The 18,696-nt window shown below is 40.0% G+C and overlaps 1 protein-coding gene across 6 annotated transcripts in view; it reads left to right on the top strand.

Moving 5' to 3' along the window:
• CELF2 (CUGBP Elav-like family member 2) overlaps window positions 1–18,696 on the top strand; it is a 376,192-nt gene that overhangs the window by 166,088 nt on the left and 191,408 nt on the right. The window contains exon 1 of one of the 6 annotated variants that reach the window (XM_041413445.1): window positions 2,374–2,392. The exons of the other annotated variants lie outside the window; for them this stretch is intronic. The gene's annotated coding sequence lies outside the window, so the exon portion shown is untranslated. Of the gene's footprint in view, window positions 1–2,373; window positions 2,393–18,696 lie in introns of those variants that run through there. 6 annotated transcript variants of the gene reach the window in all.

Raw genomic sequence — 18,696 nt, 5'->3', positions numbered from 1 at the left:
GTTAAGTCTTTGGTGAATGGCAAACCTTCTCTTTCCTAAAGATTTCTCCAGACACTTTCTTGCTCTTGCAGCTAGCAAAAGGCACTGTCTTTTTCAAAATCCTGCTGAAGGAACAGGAAGATATCAAGAACTAGAAAACACCTACATTATCCTCTCTTACAAAACTATCCTGACTTCTTCAGACGAAGGGAAGACCTAGTGCATGCTTCCAGGAAGATTTAGGTTTCAGCTCATGGGCATTTTCCTGCAAAAAACCTTGTTCAAAGCATGTTGGATCAGCTTACAGAGCAGGTCTGTGGGGTGCAGTACATTGGGAACTGTGTTTTTTCCCATAATCCAAATGTTTTGGGCTCGAAGAAAGGAGAGTGCTGTTGTGGTGGTGACTCACAAGAGTCTCGTGCTGCTGTGTTCTTCACTTGCACATGTGGAGCTCTGCTCCAGCATGAAGACAGAATGCACCACGCCACAAGTGCTTGCAACCATGAGCATGTGCCTTCCTTGGTATCTGTGCTCATTTTGAGCTTTAAGGTCTGCAGAGCTGGGTGAAAAGGACAAGAGAATGTTACTGTGCTGGTGTGGTGGGAAGGCCTCACAGAACCCCTGCAAAATGACAAATGTTGTGTCAAAATCTCAGGAATCTAATAGCTTGTAAACAGCTTATCCTTCTCCAACTTTCCAGAAGTATTTTATTTTCACATAAATTCTATGTGATACCTATTAATATAGCTATCTCCAATTACAATTCTGTGATTTTTTTCACTCACACATGAACTGAGTTCTCAGTTTTCTATAGTAGCTTTGAGACAATGTAATAATATATAAAGCATTTGAAAATGCAGAAATTTAAATACTGCTGTTGGAACTTTGGTCCATCTGTCAGAATTCAGAGTGGTGTAGCAGTTGTTGCCCAATAATTCCTATTGCACAATGCAAAACTATTAAGCTTAGCAAGAAGGTGTTAAAAACATGAACAAACTGAATTTTCAGTTGGTTTCCTGTTTTTAACATTTAGATTCAAACTACAGTATGAACATAATGCTTCCCATCTGGGTCTCATCAGTTAAAACTTATCTTTTGGTAAATCTAATGATGAGTTTCAGCTTACTAATTTTACTGCAAGATCATAGGCTTAAAAAAATAACAATTGAGACACTAAGTGAATAGGAAGTTTGATATATGCTGTGTGTTCATTTCAACTGCATAAGCACCTTAATGAAAAAAAAGAAATGTGATATTTTCCCCTTCTTTATTAACTTGTCACAAGTCTTGGGCTAAAAACTGGAAAATGTTATTGCCTTCAGTGTACTGTGTTCAAGTTCTGCTTTCAAAAGCTTCAAGTAATTTTTAAAATCAATTTACCAATTTCCAAAATGTTTCCAATCCCAAGTATCCTAGTTCTGTAAAGTTGTGTGAATCTTCTCCTTTTATGTTAGTCAATCATTGTGTCTTATATCTAAGTTGCTAGTTATGGGCAAGAATTACCAATATAATTCTTTACAATCACCATTCTTATCTCTGGCCTTCCCAAAACAATTCAGAGCTTAAAAATACCACCTTTAAAAGATACTGGGGTTTTTTTGGTTTTTTTTTCAGTTTTCATGCAGCAAGTAACCAGTGCTCCGACTCAGGCCCTTTTAAAATATGTAGTTCTGCTGGCCATAGTTGGACATTAAATAATCTAATTTTTCTAGAAATTCTGGGTTTCTTATCTAGAAGCTTTCATGTGACCACCTGCTTTCAGTTTGAATTTTAAGTCCAAGTGATTTATTTTTTTCTAAACTTTTTCCTAGCATTTGCTCTGTACCAAAATTCAGCCTTTTCAACTTTTCCAGATTTCTTTCCTTGACTGTGTTCTGCGGCGAGTTCAGCCCCACTTCTCTGTATTAGTTAACCTTTTACCCTATAAATATTCTGTAATGGAAATTTTTCCTGGTTGGCTCAGGTTTGTGATAGTCAGCGAGCCTGGGCTGATAAGGAAACCCTGTGCCAGCGTGCCGAGGAAAGCATTAAACCACAGCTGTACTCCTTAGTGCTCCTGTCTTTACCTGCCCCAATCACATACCATTACACTTGATTTATCCAGTGTAACATGATCCTTATACAAAGCCAAGCATGGTTGTCATAAGGCCTTCCATTTTCATGCCTTTCTTATCTCTTTTCCAGCTGCATTTTCCCCAGTGCAACAAATAGCTCTGGTGTAAAACTTTCACAGCAAAGGGAGCCAGGAGAGAATTTGTGCAGGTTGGGTTTTGATGGAACTTAGATAAATGTGGATGGCGGTTTTTAAAATTTATTTTATTTTATTCACTTTTAGTCTTCTGCTTTCTGATTTCTTTCCATGATATTAATCACCTTGCTTACCTCACTTGCTGGAGTGCTGGAGATACGAGCTGTGAGTTGCACCATTCTGTAGCATATACTGTTGTCTGCATGTTTTCCTGATCTGACTGCAAGTGCCTTGGGAGCCCAGCTGCAGCCACTTCAGGCTGCCTTCTGGGGGGATGCAGGGGGCAATTTTGCATTTCTCTGAAGCTGTGTGTTTAAAAGCTAAATGAACTAAAATAGGCACAATTCTTCCATAGTAAGTCCCACCAGGACACCTTCCTCGTCAGACTTCGACATAAAGCAGCTCTTGGCACTGATCTTTGTGTTGGATGGAGCTCACAATGTGTTTAGCAAAGAAGGCTTCCATTCATGTGTCCCTGCAAATTAAAACTATCAAAGAGCTTAGAGAAACCTAAAACAATTTGCAAAATGGGAAGATGCTGCTAAGTTCAGGTGATTAGAAATAATATCATGCCTTTAGGAGTCTTTAAATTGATGGAGAAATACCAGATTTCTGTGACACAAAGGAACTTTAAAATCTAACCATATATGTTTCTTTGTCTTAGGAACTTTCTTTCGTGTTTTAATTTTAATTTCTTTGAAGCCACATAGACTAAAAACTTACTTTGCCCATTTTTAGAAGAGAAACCCAAGGCTCCTGTGCAATATAATTGGTTGTGTCCTTCCAGATTAGATTTTGATTTGTGCTGAGTATTTTTGGATGCATCAAAAACATGACTTGCAGTCAAAATATGTGTCCTTGTCAACATTTCAGTAAGCAGAGGTCAAAACAGAACATGAAAATACAACTTACATATTCATAATTGCATAAATTGTCCCAAAAGAAGGTCTATGCTGCCCATTTGCATGCTTAGTTAATAGTTTAGTGGGCACTATGAAATGCCAGCTGCTTCTTTACTGATAAATTTTACTTTATTTTGCATAAGCCTACATACTTTTTCAGACAAGAGAATTAGTGTAATCTCTTTCAGAGTGATAGTGGCATGAGTTCAGTGCCCACAAGAAGGGATGATAGTTCTGGATATCTGTCAAAAAGGAAGAAATCTTTGAAATATTCCTTTGTCTATGCATCTAAAGTAACTAGAGATTCAAACAGTCCTCAAAACATTGATGCAACTTTACTGTGTCTGCAAGTCCATAAGCACCTGCCTCCAAAGCAAACAAACAAGAAAACCCCCACCAAACTGTGAGAAAAGAGAAAGTATTTGCATGGTAAAGCAACTATAAACAGTTACTGTACTGAAGGTATGGCAGGTTTTTCACAGTGTGGATAAAAGAAATGGGTCAGGAAAATCATGGGAAGAATAATGTAAACTAATGAAAACTTATGTCATTTCCATTAATAGTTTTTAGGGGGTTGGGGGAAAAAGCCATTTCGTAATAGAATAAAATAATAAAGACAAGTATCAGTGGTAGTCAGGGCCACAGATGCAGCCGTCTGAAGATGAAGAAACCCAAATGTGATCCAACATTTCTTTGGTCGAATTTTTGGTGGCATCTTCGTCAACAATGACTCAGGAACGTTTGAGGATTTCGGCTCTAATCAGCTCCATGCTGCCCTGAGCACAGTGGTCAAAATTCTCTAATATTCTTAGCCTGACTACAGCAAAGCTAAACCTGCCTTCAGGTGGGATAGTTTGCAGTGGTGAATCAGGCCAACCCCTGAGAAAAGGTGACGGAGTTGCAGGAAAGACAAAATGTCAGGAAAAGAACAAAACCTGCTTACTAGTGAAAGCAAAGACTGTGACCTAGTTTCCCTTTTTTCATTAGGATGTGGTTTAGCAAAATTGCCACCGTGTGCCTGCAGAGGTGATGAGCCCCAACCACACCCCAGGGCTTCCCAACAGCCGAGATGTGCAGAGCCCTGCATCATCCACAGCAGATCATCTGCCAGAGCTCTGGGGGCAAAAAAAAATCAATCCAAGAGGCAGCAGATAACTCCTGAGAAACACGGGGCCCCTGTCAAAACCCCAAGGGGGGTAAAAGCACTTGTAGGAAGCAAGAGGCAAGTCAAAAGAGGCTGTGGCAGAGCCTGCACAGGTTCACCTACCCTTGTGTTCATGCCTCCACCGCTCCCAAACACGGCCACTTGCCAAAGGAAACTGCAGTTTTTATTAATGTCTTGAATTGCAGCCAGGTAATTACCTTCAGGAAATGTTCATGTTGCTGAATGATAATCTATAGAAAGTGAATGAGGAAGACAGGCTGGAGGGGGGAAGCTAAAGTTTTGTAGTATAACACACAACCATCTTGATTTAGAAGCAACGTATAGGAAGATCTAGGTGTGATCTTCCGGGGAATAGTCTGCTGTAAGTGCTAATCCTGGGAGGATACTTTGCCTTTGGTGGATAGACACAGTGTCTGCATACTGGGCTCAACACATTGAATTTTGATCCCGAACTACCCAAAATTAGCATTGAGCCTTATCAGCCTGTTGTAACAGTGCCGAGTTCAGAACTTTGCATGTGGCTTTTCAAGAATCAAAAAAACATCTCTGCTGAAGAGGCTGTTTCCTCAAGCTGACTTTCACATTCACTTTTGGTTTTTTTCACTACTGTTAATTTATTTCCTGCATTCCATTAAAAATGCCATTGACAGGTCAAGGAGCCTTAAAATTATTTCATTTGCAAAAAAAAAAAAAAAAGCCAACAACAACTGAAAAACAGCAGCAAAACCTTGTCTGCCTTTGTTGATTGTGCAATTTACCAAAGATTTACATTTTTAGCATCTGTTGCCCTTCCATTATAGTTTTCATCTTGCATGTAAAATTGATACAACAGAATAAACAATCTCTCAATGACTGGAGAAGGAAAGCTTAATAATAGCTCTGATTATATTTTTTGTCCAAAAGAATTTCAAACATCCCTTATTTTTTATGATGTCACAACAAGTGGAGAGTTTGACATTATCACATTAACTGCTAATGTATAAATGCAGCACTAATGTACTAGAATTAAAACTTTGTATAATGACCCTTCCCTTGGTTCAGCCATTAAAAGTACATTAATGCTCTGTCTTGCAAATTGGACCTGATGCAATTTTATTCATCAATTACTAGTTTGTGGGGGTTTTTGTTTGTATGGATATCTGTGTTTATCTTCTGGAAAATTGTTCTGACTTCGTCTTTTGCAGACTAGAAGTCAACATCTCAGGTACACTTATATAGCCTTTATTTTATTTTTATTTTATTTGCAATAATAGTAGCCAGAACAAGGAAACTTGGGCTGCCTCCTTCTGTCTTGTACTCAAGTTGGCCAGCTTTATTCACTGCTGTGTGCTCCAGCATATCCATTTGTAAAATTCGTGTATTACTCATCTCATGTGCAAATTGAGACTTAATTAACAGATGTTTGTACCTACTTTCACATCCTCCTAGGAGTCACACTATGTGAGTGCGAAGCAGTTGTTGCTGGGACATGAGAACATTGGAGCGAAGGCTTTTTTGGAGATGGGGAGCAGGTTAAAAAGGGCTACATGGGGAGTTAGTTTATTTATTTTTTAACATACTTTGGAATCTCTTTTGAAACTCCTGTTTTGAAGCAGGTGGAGACAAGACAGCAAAAAATACCTCCTGTATAATAAGTGTCATTTCTTGCATCCCCCTTCTACAACCTACATGCATCAAGGTTTTAAAGCTCTTAAAAGCAAGCTCTGAGGTAAACAAAATACTGCTGGAACAGCAGTGGGCATGTCGAAGCACACTTGAAGATAACAGCTGTCAGGACACAGGAGATGAAAATGCAACCAAGTACACAGGCTGCAGGAAAACTTGGCCGTGGGCATTTTGCTTTCACTTCAGTAGTTTTAACCCTTTGTACTCCTGAAATAATTTTTAAAGTTGGGGGAGCACAAAGGAAGAGAAAATTCTTTGTGAGCTGTTTCTGAATAATGAAAATACACAAATAACTAGTAAATAGCTGCTGGGTCACTGCTATAAAGTACAGCTTGACTTTTGTCTGATTGTGAGCTGTGTGTTTCCTCATACGGGAACTACCGCCAACCCAATTTTAATCAGTTGCAATTTTGTTTTTGCATCTAAATTAGAATAGCTTGGATTGAAGGGGAAGTGAAAAGAAATGTCTGTCAAAGCACTTCTGTAAAGCAAGGACTCTTTCACTTTGGTTTCATCATGCATCTCCAGTCTTATATTCTTCATTTTGCCCAAATATTACCAGGATTACTACTCCAGTGTATTTTATGTCAGCTTTCTGCTTGCAAAGCTAAACAAACAGCTCATGAGCCATGCTGGGAAGTCTCCGCAAAGACCTTGCTCTTTAAAGCATTTAAGTACAAGCATGACTCAGATTGGCGGTGGAGAATGGAAACTTTCAGTTCTGTTGTTGTCTAGAATCCACCTTGATTTGGGAACAACCAAAAATATTCCTTCCTGGTGACCGCTCGGGGGCCTCTGCATGGCGACTCGGCGGTATCAGTTACTGCAAGTAAGCAGACACGTATTTGGCACATGCCTCAGCAGAGACCAATGTACATCCCAGCCAAGCTGAGGGACGTTAGCAGGACAGAGTTTGATATGTGACTAAATTTCAACCTGTGACCCAGCAAAGCTCCTTGCTACTGAGCCTGTTGCTCCTGTACTTTCCACCTGCATTATATCCAGTTATAATGAAAGTGGCTAAATACAAGTTTCTGCTAGCATCTGTTCCCATGCCTGTAGTCTGAAATAATTATCACAGCCCCTTCCTTCATATTTTCCTTTGACTTACTCAGTTGTCTACAGCTTTGATATCTAGAGCATAAATGCCAAGGCTGAAACGTGCATCCAATTAGATGACTCTTGACTGACCTACATAACAGTTCATTCATGAGATAATGTGACCTGGAGTCATGGAGATAGAAGCCAGTTGATTGAGCTGGCTTGGCTGTGTACACTGCAAACTGTCCAGTGATTGAGGAATCATCTAAAATTAGCCCTACACTGTACGTTGTCGAGAGCCTTTCAGACCCAGCTCTGTTTCGGTAATATTTTTTTTATGAGATGGGCATATAATTTGTCACATTGTAATTCTTTAATGCTTAACTTTATTAGCATGAGGTACTTGGGTATCAAATAAAAGGAGCAATTAAGTGATTTATGCTTAAGGTCTGCTCTCAGTTCAGGGCATAGGTAGCCAGTCTGCCATGAAGGGGTGAGGGAGTGCACAGTATTTACCACTTCCTTCAGAGAGCTACAAAATGGTGCTTTTTGAAGATGAACCTCGTTGTGCATGTAAATCCCAACTGCCTATTACTGCGCCTCAAGTTAAAATGCATTTTTGTATTAAAGGTTATTGTGTGTTTGTAGAGAACCACAGGGTGTTTTCCTTAGCTTTTGCCTTCTACATTTGTGAACTTGCAGCTTTCAGCTGTAAGGGGAAAAAAAAGTTAACCAGGGAGCGAGTGGTTTCAGCGTAACGACTAAGCGACAGTTCTTGTATTGCTGAGCCACAAAGGAAGCTCAGATAAAGGTTGTAGGTCGGAAAGAAACCTTGAGGAGCATGCTCGTGAAGTGAGGCACTTGAAGAAAGGCTGCAGCTGTCACTTCCACATCTGAGGGGCTGTGAGGTATTTTAACCATTTTCTTATTCTATCCTGTCTTAAAGATTCGTTAACAGAATAATGTAAGATTATCTGGTGTCCTCTGGGGCATAAGTCCTTCTATTTTTATTTTTTCCCTCAGTAAGTGTGGTAGGAGCAGTCTGTGCTCTGTCATGTCCAGTTTCTCTCAGATGGAGCTGCCCTGGTGCTGACTGATGCAAGGAGGATGGGGGGACATTTTTTACAGGGAGGCTGTGGGCTCTTCAGAGCACATTTGGGACACAGCACTGGGGTTCCTGAGGCTTTCTCTTTTTAGTAGATGCATCTCGTGGGGGTTTTACGTGCTCTTAAAGAGCACGTTGCTTGCTGCTTCCTTCTCTGTCTCTTCCATGGTTCTGTGGTTAACTCTGTGCTGGCACAGTGGTGATCCTCTCTTGGGGAGGTTGAAGATTAATCAAAATGCCCCGGAGCTGGCTGTCAGGTGTCCAGCAGGAGATTTCCTGAGAGTATTTTTTTTTTAATCCTTAGGGGTTCAGGGTTTTTTTTATTACTTGATGTTCTATAAGAAATAATAAGGAAGTGACAAGCTGCACAGCAGTGAAAAGGCATTTAATTTATTTTCTCACATCGTACATTTTGCAGTGCTTCCATATGATCCTTTCTTTTTCTTTATGATGCATACACATTGTTTGGCTTTGAGTGAATAAATTGTTGGGAATGCTGGAGAGAGAAGCAGCAGAGAAACTTTTATATTTTGCAGGAGTTTTTTGGTTCAGACAGACCACTTGGGCTCCAAGCTGAGGTTGAAATTGCACAGGGCCCAATTAGTGCCTGTTACCTTTGCTGTTTGCTCTTGATCGGTTGCAGAGACAGAGGTTTAATTAAGCAGAAATGGGGATGTGGAGTTAATGTTCATTATAACTAAAATTGAAACAGCTGTTTACCTTGCTGAAGCCTTGTGTGTTAATGTCCATAAATCTCACCTCGAGGAGCCAGCCCCTGTACATGCCTTTCCATGTACAGGGGCTGATACCATGTGATATAATTTTACGTACTCATTTTCACAACATATCCTAATCATATTAATTAACACATTAGAGTATAATTCTTATTGTCTGCAGAAATTACTTCAATTAAAACTATTAACATATTATCATGATTGTTATGGTATTTGCAATTTGCTTTGTTACTACTCAACAACTACTGCAGCAAACCCAAACGTTTGAAATCAGCATAAAATTGTCATGGCTGCTCTTTTCCTCTTAAATGTCACATCAGGTCTCACTGTAAACTTCCTGAATAAGCTCTGTTTCTGTGCTGGGGTTTCCTCTGTGAAAAAAAAGTTGTGAGAGGCCATGACTCCTACAAGTTGAGACTAGAAATATTTTGTCTTGATTAGGCTCTGCAGTGCCTAACAGGAGTGTGATCACTGTGCAAGTACATATGGAAAGAGTAAATATATACAGTGGAGAACAAGACAGTAATGGATAGAAACTGGTCACATTCATGCTAAGAGAATTTGTAGGTTTTTTGCTTTTTTTCTTTTCTTGGTCAGAGCTATGAGTTTCTGGTCTGATTGTCTTAGAAAAGGAATGAAGTCATCAGGCTAGCTTTAATATTGAACATTTTCAGATTCAAAATCTTCTTACAGGCAGGTGAAATGTGCTCCCTGTGTAAGAGGCAAATTTTTTTTTAGTGTAATTGAAATCTTAATGGTTGCATCAAAGACTGTTATTATTATTATTATTAATCCATAGCTACTTATTAAGAGAAAAGAAAGAACACTGTTATGGGGGAGGAAAGCTTCAATAACACACTTGAGATGGATATAGACATTTCTGAGTGTCTACTCCTATCCAAGGTGTTTTGCTCATCCTTACTCAGAGCTTTAATTTTTGGAGCTGAGGAGTGGTAAGGGCAAGTAGTCAGATACCAAGAGCATCATTGGGAGGGGTACCTTGATAATGAGGGTTTCATCTTCCTTTTTGCCTTTATGAGCATGATGTTGAGTGTTTCCTAATCCTCATTCTGGGTTCTTCTTCTGGCTGTTTTAATGGTTTGGTTTGGGTTTGTTGGTTTTTTTTTTTTATTTTATTTTTTTTTAAATGTGTTTTCTAATATTCTTTTACACCTTGCTCATTCTCCCTTGGATTGCAACACCATCCATTCAATATGTATGTGATGTCTTACATAGCTTGGTACTTTTTCTGTCTTACCCTAAAACCACAGATTTGCATTTTGTTAGGCAGCTGTAGGTGAATTTTTGTAGCCCTGGGGTCTTGAGTGTCAGGCTGTGCCCTGTCAAATATCTGCTCGTGCCTCCACTCCTCTGCACTGTACCTTGTGTAGCCTCTTCAGAGTTCTCCATTATGATACCAGGTCTGTGTTCCTCTGCACTCTGTTGTTACCTTGGGATCATAAATATTTCATCCTGTGCAGAGTAACTGTGAGTTATTGCTGTCTGTATAAAAAGTGCACATAAACCACATCATTATGCAAAGACAAGCAAAAGCAAAATATATTAGGCAATAGCCACCTGGCCATTAAGAAAATTGCTGCTGCAGCTAAAGCAGCTAAAATGAAGCTCCAAGTTGGGCAATACAAGTGTCCAAGACTGACGTGCCTGGGGCTGAGGATGTGCAGGCTCAGCACAAAGTCTGTGCCCTATTTCTGGTATCACTGGGCTACAGGACATGAATGAGATCACTCTTTGGGTGTACCCTTACTTGATGGGTGACACACGATGTCCTTTCTGGTCTTGGGTTTGTAGCAACACCTTGAACTGTTGAAATAGAAAGGGATAACTTTGCCTTTACAGAGCAGGTGTATATTGGTGTAGTATTAGCAGGCAAGTTGAAGAGAGAACAAGAAATTTTATCTAACTGAGGTAGATAATTGCTATCATTATTCTAAGCCATATGTATTCTATTCATCTTCATGATATTGCTGTGACAAAGCTGTTATCTTCCTTCACAGATAGAGTATTTATCTTACAGTTGGCCTAGGATGCCTTTATAGTCAATGTAAAAACATTTCTACCTCCATTTTAGTCCACCTGAAGTCTGAGTTACCCTCTAAAATGATTATTTCTCTTCACGGACTAAACAGGAAATCCTACACACATAAATTTAATAAATCTGAGCCAAAGAGATTAGAGATTTGTCTGCAGCAGATGAGTTTCAGAGCCTGTGCTTTCACAGCTGTTACTAGTAACTAGCTTAGCTTAAATTTATTTCATATATGGAATATATAGGTGACTGCTATAGTTTAGACTGTACTGTTGTTATACATCAAATGAGACATGTCCAAATGGCCAAGTGTGGAATTCAATTTTCATATTTCGAATGAGAAGATAATGCCCTAATCAGGTCTTGTCTGTCTAATGCACTCAGTGGCACTACTCAATTCTTTTCAGTTTGGCTACCACTCCAAACTGTTCAACCATCTGCTGATAGCAGCCGAAAAGATGACAATATAATAAATTACCAGAAAAAGTTAAGATGCCTAACATCTGCTCTCCACCAAGCTCAAGCATCTTCCCTAAATTGATGTTCTGTCATCTCCTGACACAGTCAGGGAAGATTCCTGCTCTGAAGCTGTAGCAAATTCCAATCATTTACAGCTGGACCTATGTTCCAGGCATCCATCCTAGGCCTAAATAGGGAATAACAACAGAGAAGGGAAAAGACAAAGGCAGGAGAGCACATAGTTTTTCATAATATCTTTAGAAGTTCCTGGCCCGGGTAAAGGCCTTCATCTACTCATTATTCATTATGATTAATGAAGAAATACCTGATGATGGCAAGCAGAAATTTGCAAGACAGAAATAGAAACTGCTGCCTCTTCAGAACCACATGATTGTCTGTCCTGGAACTACGCTGTGCATAATGTTTTAATCAAATAACAGTTTGCTCAGTAGCAATGGACCACATTGATTAGTGCAAACAGAATGCAAACGTACTCTAGATAAGATTATGTAGCTCCAAAGGTGCTGGTAGGCAGACACTGTTGAGAAAATGTACACATAATATTTATTTAAAACATTCCTGGAGCCTCCTTTGGTGTTATTAGTCTGTCATGAAAATCTGCAAACACATACTTACCAGAAACTCACTGCAAAACATTAGGCAGTTAGTGAAGTCAAATATAGAGGGTGGCTGCCACAGCAGAGCACAGTTAATGGTTGAGCTGTGACTTAACTTACATCCAAGTGCAAACATAATTAAATTAGAAAAAGTCCTGAACCAAATGTAGGAGGTGTAGCCTGCCTGGAATGCAAAGATGAACATGAAAGATGATCCCATCCTACTGCTTCAGTCTCCTGAAGTAGAACTGGAGGAAACAGGAGTCCAGAGTTGAATCCAAATTAAAAGGTATAAAACAAACTACAACACAATGTAACACAATGTGTAACATGATGTTTTGCTCGTTATTGTGGTACAAACTTGCACAAAAGTAGCTGATCTAAGAAAAAAGACTTGTGGACTGGAAAGTTTGGTGTGCATTAATTTGGGAGATTTGCTTTACATTAATTAAACCCAAGTTGTTTTCTAGTTTCCTTTTCAAAGTTTTTCAAGTCTAAAATCATCCTCTTAAGATATTATTTCTCTAAGCATAATAATTGATTTCTTCTCTGTTCCTAATTTCTCTGACATATACAGCCCTATCAGCTGCTTACACAGTGAAGAGGTGAAGGAGGGGCACTCCTTCAGCACAGATACCTCCATAATAAGCTCCTGTGATTTTAAGCTCAGTGAAATTCCACTGATCTAAATTCACCTTAAGCAGAAGGACGATCCTTGTAAATAAATATGAAATAATTTAATGTAGTTATAAATCATAAAAGAATGTAAATATAATAATAAAGACTGTAAATACCTAAATATTCCAGTAGCCTTTAGTATATAGCAAAGCAACTGGATTTGATCCTGGAGAGTGTATTCCACACTGTATTCCCATGAGTCCTGCTCTGCCACAGATCTGTCATCCATCCATCCATGAAAATCTATTTCTTCAGGTCTAGATTAGAAAATGCTCCCCCCTGTTTTTTCCTTGTAACTGTAGTGTTCATCATTCCCTCTGCTGCTTCTCCTTACCTCCTTCTGTCTCCTGGTTAGACCTTGGGGCTGCTGGCTGGTGTTCCACAGAACCAGTGAGTTTTTCCTCAGCTCGGCCCAGCAGAAGCAGTAATGAAGTTCTATTTTAGCTTGTGTGATTTGGCAAGCACTGGCTATGATGTGATAATACCTGAAATAAGGAGCCAGCAGGCTGGGCTGGCAGTAGGAGCAGGGAGCACCACGGTGGTGGTGAATCTGAGATTCTTGCCATCAGTGCACCTGGATGTGTCTAGGCACAGGCACTCAGGTTTATGTCATACTGCACCAGCCTGCAGAAGTCCTGAGGGGTTGCTCAGATGAGCTGGTTTGGTTTGTATGCACCAGTCCTGTTTGGAAAAGGGGAGAGTGTATAAATCTGTGTGCATGTGTCTGTCCCTGACTGACAGATTTAACCTAGTGCAGAATTAAACCTGTGGCTGTCACTGTCTCATCCCAGCGTGGTGACCAGCTGTGCCTGACTGATACAACAGGCTGTTTTCCCTTTTAGAGGTATTATTTATAGTGTTATCTTTTGGAGTAAGGTGTGAGACTGGTGTATTTGGCTGGATAGCAATGCCGGTATGTTCGTCTGCTGCAGGGTAGAGGTGATGTTTCTAATCAAGCTGAGGCTGAATGGACTTTCCAAGAGGAGCAAGGTGAGATTTCTAAACAATTTAAAGGATTTGGTTCAGAACAGGCATTAATCAGTCATTAAAAAGCAATTGCAAATAGCCATTACTTTCTGTCCATCTCTAGTGTTTCTCAAGCATGTCCCTGGAAGCTCAACACCATTCTGCAGCTTTAGCAGTAATTTGAATGCAACAAATCGTACCTGCAAAGCACAGATGTTGAAAGCTGAAAAATCTGAAGGTGCCGTATGTTTCCTGTAATTGAAAGCAGGTGCCCTGAAGGAAGCAGAGATTCTGTTTCACTTTATGAAGTATCTAGTTGGTAGAGCAGGCAAAGAAATACCTGCTAAAACTTCATTTCCTAGGACTGGATAAAACAGATTAAAACTGCTGTGTTACGACAGCTCGTGGGCTCAAACAAGGGATCAAGATCCTGTTGTGTTGGGCAGCAAATTAAGGAATTAAGTCACAGGGTTTGGAGTAGTAAATAAATGGAACTACATGTATTTAAAGGATGGGATGAGGGGAAGGACCTTGATACAGAGACCTCTTGGAGTGATTCCAGAGGAGGACTACCAAGATGATTAGAGGGATGGAACACCTCTAGGACGAAAGGCTGAGAGAGTTGGAGCATTTTCATCCTGAGAAGAGAAGGCTCTGGGGAGACCTAATTGCATCTTCCAGTACCTAAAGGGGTCTGGAGAGAGCTGGGGAGGGACTTGGACAGGGACGTGTAGTGATATGAAAAAGGGAAATGGCTTTAAGCTCAAAGAGGACAGGTTTATATTAGATATTAGGAAGAAATTCTTTCCTGTAAGGGCAGTGAGACACAGGAACAGGTTGCCCAGCGAAGTTGTGGATTCCCCATCCTTGGAAGTGTTCAAGGCCGGGTTAGACTAGGCTTGAAGCAACCTGGTCTCGTGGAAGGTGTCCCTGCCCATGGCAGGGGGTTTGGAACAAGATGATTTTTAAGGCTCCTTCCAGCCCAACCCATTCTGTGATTGTGTTGTATGACACAATAACCATTCCTTGTGCAGCACTGAAACCAGGCCCAGCATCTCCATCAGTCTGGGCATTGGGGAGGATGCTGCATCCCAGGTCTGCATCTCCCAGTGGCCCCACACCCAAACACTGCTGTCATTGCATCAGTGAATGCTCACTACGGGGTGCTGCCAACCTATCTTTTGCCTCAGTTGTTGTTTATAAAGAATCCAGGCCTAAAAATTATTAAAAGTATGAAAATTTGTGCTTTGGAGCCTATAAGGTGAAGCCTACAGGGTCAGGAACAGAAGTCCCTGGTGAGTTGTAGCTGCAGCTCCACCTGCAGAGCTCCCAAGCCTTTAGGGAGGACTTCTTTGTGTGTCTCTGCCTCACTTTACTTATGGGCAGTGGTAAAAGCCCCAGGAATCCTCTGAGAATTATTTAGTTGCTGTTTGTGGGGGCATTCTGCTTGGTTTGTGGTACTTTCAAGACATTTAAGATCCAAATGTTATGCACCCCACAAGATTTAGCAGAATTGCATTCAAGCTGAACACAGTCTGTAGGTGTAGGTAGTATTTGATACTTAAAGGCAGAAAAACAAAATATCAGAAAAGCACCCCAAATCATCCAGATTTACTGATGCCTCCAGCCAGTTTTGTAGTGCTGCAAGCTGAGGCTACATGCACTTCTGTTCTGTGTTTTGGTGGTTCTAGCAAGCATAGAAAGAGAAAACAACGTTGATCAAAACATTTTTTATCTCTTTTTCTAATTAAACAGATAGTGCCTGGCAGAGAATCATTGTACAGTTATTTCATCTCTCTCAAAATACTTTTCTTAAGTTCTGAAAGTGCTGACTGACCTGTGTGCACCAGGCTTAAATCTCTTGCTCCCATTTAAAGAATCTTCAGCACTTTCACTATACTCTTTCTCTTTGGATGGCCCACATTTTTTTTTTCCTCCATCAGAGGAAGAGGCAGAGGCAGACATTTTCTAAGACTTTTTCTTCTTTAGTCCATCAAACCAGAAAGAAAAAAAGTCCTTTATTCACATTGTGACAGAAAACTTAGGTTTTACTGAGAAAATAGTGAATTGTGTTTGCCACCTTTTTCTAATGGCCAAGAATAGATGGGAAAATTTGGGGGCAAAAAAGTGGAAGAAAAGGCCCGGTGTTTAATATATATTAGTCAGTTTTTCATTCTTTTTGACAATCTTATTTAACTGACTTAATATTGGGTCTTAATTCCGGCCAAAATTTTAGAAACTAGGAATTTAATGACCACATCATTTCTCTCTGTGTAGCTTCCTATACATGAAAGGTCAATGTCAGTCAGACTGTACCATTTGGCATGAAGATGAATATAGAAGCTAAAGAGGATTTTAAAAATACATGATCTGGCATTTGAAAGTGGAGTCTGGGAGTTGAGTCCTGCTTTTATTCCTTTATCTTCTGGTGACCTAGCACTTCTCTAATGGGGTGTGTTTACAGATTTAAAACTTTTTTTGTCCTACTGCATGGCAGTGAGGAAAGTTCTGCAGGGGCTAAGTCAGATTTTTAGGTAGGTTGAAAAAGTGTCTGGTTGATGCTACCACTCTCCCTAGAGACATTTCTGTGCAGAAAGTATGTAAAACAGGGTTAATACTCTCCACACCTCACAGAACCTGAAAGAGAAGTCCATTTACCTAAAAATCTTTGGCAGGAATGTCTGGTCCTCTTGTTTCTTGTTATTGACTGTAGAAAGAAGGGGAAGTGTCTGGGTTACTAATGTGGTATTTACCGAGGCTTCTGCAGCACAGTGAAACCCATCTGAGCATTAGTGCCTTAATTTTCCCATGTGAAACATGGGTTGTGTCTTGCAGTGGAATTGTGATCCTTACTGCTTCTGTGTTCAGAATACCTGGAGAAAGAAGGCAAAGTTAAAAGGCAAGGTGGTATATTCTGATCAGGGTGGTGCTTGCTCTTAGAACTGCAATGCACAGTCTGAAAGTACAGCACAGGTGTGGACATAGACAGAATGAAAAGCACAGCATTGAAAAATAAATTAGCATTAGATGGTTTATAAGACTTATTTCTTTCTGCAGTGGTGCTTTTAGGTGGTGTTGTTAGGTATCTCAGGAAAGGAGTTGAATATTTCCAGTCTTGGAAATATCCACTTTAATGTGCACAGCAAAGGTGGAGAGACATCGTGTTTATGATTTTAATGCTTGCAAGCAGTCAGGGCTCTGTGCAGAGTCCCTCTGCATCTGCTGGCTTGCTATTCTTTATTTTTAGTCACTCACTTTTGGTAACTGCATCAATTTCTCAATTGAAAAATACATATATATTAAATATGGCTTTATTATGCATTGTTAAAGAGTAAGAGACAGCAGTCAGGCAGCCTGCAGAAACAAACATTATAACAAATGTTATAAAATTTCTGAATTTCCAAGATTTTTTATGAAATGAAACCTGGCTGAATAAGCCACTTCTTCTTGTCATCCATTTGCCTTTCTCTGTAATCACAAAAAGCTCCCTTCTGGCATGTGTGAGCCCTTTGCACTTCCAGTGACACACAGTCCATCAGACAAGTTTTCCTTGGTCTCTCTTGCCAGCTGTGTGACCCCATCATAGGGTTTGAATTGTAGTGAAAGCATTGACATAGTTAAAATGATTGAAAGCAACACAGTGATTAGATTTTGGGAAAACCTCATTGAGGATGTAAAAAAATATTTTTTTTACTCTTACTTATGCAGCTTGGAGATGATTCATAAGTTTGAGATATTCACTGATGGTCCCTGGACTTTGAAGCACATCAGAGTAAAGATACTCTGGTGCTGTCTGACCAGCTTATCTGGTTTTTAAGGGGTTTAAAATGTGGAGTTGAACCTGGGAATCAAACTGGCCAACAAGTTAGAATCTATTGTCTCAGGCTGTTTATAATTTAGTCTCTGTCTCGCAAGTCATTTGAACGGGAAGTGGTTCCAAAGCACACATTTAGCATTCACTTGTGGGGTTTTCCTTTCTCTGTCTGCACTAGTTTCTCCTATGGAAGCAGAACTAAAGGGTCTGCAAAAGTTTGACCTCATTGGTGTTCGCAGATGCTACACTGAATATGAAATAACTCTAACTGCACTTCCTTGGGGGCTGCTAAAAGATTTCTGTAGCTTCAACCACTGTGATGTGATGTTCAGGATGACTCCTACTTTTATAACTGCATATTTAATTGTATATCTTAAAGAGTGGAGGGTGCTACTGTGGAAGAACTTTTCCCTTCAAATGTATGTTATCTTGTTTTAGTTTTCTCTTTTGTGGTTTTGTCATGCATATGTAATATCAGCTCTTCCAGAATAACTTTACTGTATTTAAAGTATGAGCTGAGTTTGCAATTTGATGTAACCTACATTGAGGCTTCTCCTCTACTTCTAGGTACAGAGAAATCTTGTATCTTCTTAGGATGCCTAGATTATCAGGCACTATAAAATATCCATCACTCATTCCTACATCTAGTATGGCATTTTCAGACAACAAAAAGTCACAATCATTAATTGCTGCAAACTGCCATTTGTAGCAAAGTGGGAGAGATGTTTTGAATGAAATCTGAGATGATCTCGTGATTTTTAGCCTCTGCAAGACAATTGTTCTTTGTTAATAAGTATCATATAATTTATTAACAGTGAAAAACTTTGATGCTTTCTATCCTGTCACATAAGACCGAGCTGCTGCTGGGGTGCACAAGATGTGGTTTTGCTGCCCCTGGAACAAGACACTCTCTGACATTTCAGTTTCATCCCTCCATGATCTGATGGCTTTCTCTTGTCACTTCTCATTTTCATAAGGTATTGCTCCTGCTGTTGGTGGTAGTAGTAGTATCACGTGGTAGCTGAGGTTTGAAGGTCCCTCAGGAGATCTCCAGTCCAACCTCCTGCTCAGAGCTGGGTCAGCTGTGAAATCAGCCCGTGTTTCTCAGCATGTGATACACCTGTGTCTTAAAACCTCCCCAGATGGAGACTGCACAGTGTTTCTGTTCCACAGGCTGACTGTCCTCATGGGGAAAATATTTTTACTTCTGTTCAGTAGGATACTCTCCTTTTAACTTGAATATGTTGCTTCTTGTCTTCCTGTTGTGCCATGC

The sequence above is a fragment of the Onychostruthus taczanowskii genome, unplaced genomic scaffold (genome assembly GCF_017590055.1).
Source record: "Onychostruthus taczanowskii isolate IOZ18803 unplaced genomic scaffold, ASM1759005v1 scaffold41, whole genome shotgun sequence".
Lineage (NCBI taxonomy): Eukaryota > Metazoa > Chordata > Aves > Passeriformes > Passeridae > Onychostruthus > Onychostruthus taczanowskii.
Note: the sequence above shows the minus strand (reverse complement) of the source record. Positions and strands in the feature narration are given on the sequence as shown.